General features: G+C 42.7%; 1 protein-coding gene across 2 annotated transcripts in view; it reads right to left on the minus strand.

Moving 5' to 3' along the window:
- PIAS3 (protein inhibitor of activated STAT, 3) overlaps positions 1-1,037 on the minus strand; it is a 14,726-nt gene that overhangs the window by 7,225 nt on the left and 6,464 nt on the right. The gene's annotated exons all lie outside the window — the stretch shown is intronic.

Genomic DNA, 1,037 nt, shown 5'->3' on the forward strand with positions numbered 1-1,037 from the left:
TTTTTTTTTTTTTTTCTGGGTGAGTGTCATTAGCCAATCATAGGATTATTTCTTTTCTTGAGACAGGGTCTCAATCTGTTGCCCAGGCTGGGGTGCAGTAATGCAGTCATAGCTCATTACAGCCTCAAACTCCTGGGTTCAAACCTTCCTCCCCTCTCAGCCTCCTGAGCAGCTAAGACTACAGTCATGAGCTATTATACCATGCCTGGCTAACTTTCTTAATTTTTTATAGAGAGAGGGTCTTACTATGTTGCCTAGGCTGGTCTCAGACTCCTAGCCTCAAATGATCTTCCCATGTCGGCCTTCCAGTGTTGGAATTACAAATGTGAGCCACTGCACCCAGTCCATAGGGTTATTGTGAGGATTCAAAGAGATAACTCATTTAAAGTACTCAGCAAGATGCCTTGTATATACTAAGTCCTTAATATTGCTCTCCCACTCCACACACACACACACACACACAAATTGGCAAAAGAGATAGATACGGTGAGAACTGTGGTTCATGTGAGGAGAAGTAAGCCATATAAATTAAAAACCCTAAAGGAGGTGGTGGCTAAAAAAGAAATATAGACTGGGCATGGTGTCTCACACCTGTAATCCCAGCACTTTGGGAGGCCAAGATGGGAGGATCACTTGGGGCCAGGAGGTTGAGGCTGCAGTGAGCTATGATTGTGCTACTATACTCCAGTCTGGGTAACAGAACAAGACCCTGTCTCAAAAACCGACAAATAAACAAACAGAAAAAAAACTGTCGGCGGGGACTGGGAACAAGAACCATAATGTAGATTCCGAAAAGGGGTTAAGACTAGCAAGATCAAAAGATCAGAACTTCCAGGCCCTCAAAAGAACCTTACTGCAATGCTCAGTGGGAAGTCAGGTAGTTGTTACAGGTGATATGCTATGACAGTTCAGTACACCGGCTCTGCCACTTAACAATATAACCTTAAGCAAGATTCAATCTCTCTTGGCCTCAGTTTCCTCATGTGTAATGATACTACCTATCTCATAGGGTTTTTGTTTTCTTTTTTTTTTTTTTT

The sequence above is a fragment of the Colobus angolensis genome, unplaced genomic scaffold, assembly GCF_000951035.1.
Source record: "Colobus angolensis palliatus isolate OR3802 unplaced genomic scaffold, Cang.pa_1.0 Scaffold317, whole genome shotgun sequence".
Lineage (NCBI taxonomy): Eukaryota > Metazoa > Chordata > Mammalia > Primates > Cercopithecidae > Colobus > Colobus angolensis.